This window comes from Labeo rohita, chromosome 21 (genome assembly GCF_022985175.1).
Source record: "Labeo rohita strain BAU-BD-2019 chromosome 21, IGBB_LRoh.1.0, whole genome shotgun sequence".
NCBI classification, from domain to species: domain Eukaryota; kingdom Metazoa; phylum Chordata; class Actinopteri; order Cypriniformes; family Cyprinidae; genus Labeo; species Labeo rohita.
Genome location: NC_066889.1, coordinates 28,591,036 through 28,591,358, shown reverse-complemented (window position 1 = coordinate 28,591,358; position 323 = coordinate 28,591,036).

Sequence of the window (323 nt, the reverse complement as noted above, 5' to 3'; positions counted from 1 at the left end):
GGGGCAGGGCCACTTTTAGTATAATGCTTATTACTCCTGAACAGAATGGGATATCTTCGCCAAACTCAGAACACTTATGTAAGAGCTTAATCTGAGGTCACAGGAAAAAAAATGCAGAGCTTGGCCACTTGGTGGCGCTATTAGAGGGGAAAAAAAAATAAAAATGCTATAACTGTGCAACCATTTGTCCTATCAACATGAAAATTGGTGCGCACAGTCTTGGCCTAAAGTGCCACAAGTGTTTACAAGGACATTTGCATATCTTGAAAAACATGGCCGCTATTGGTCGATGAAGTTTTAGCACCTGGTAGTCAAGGTTATCA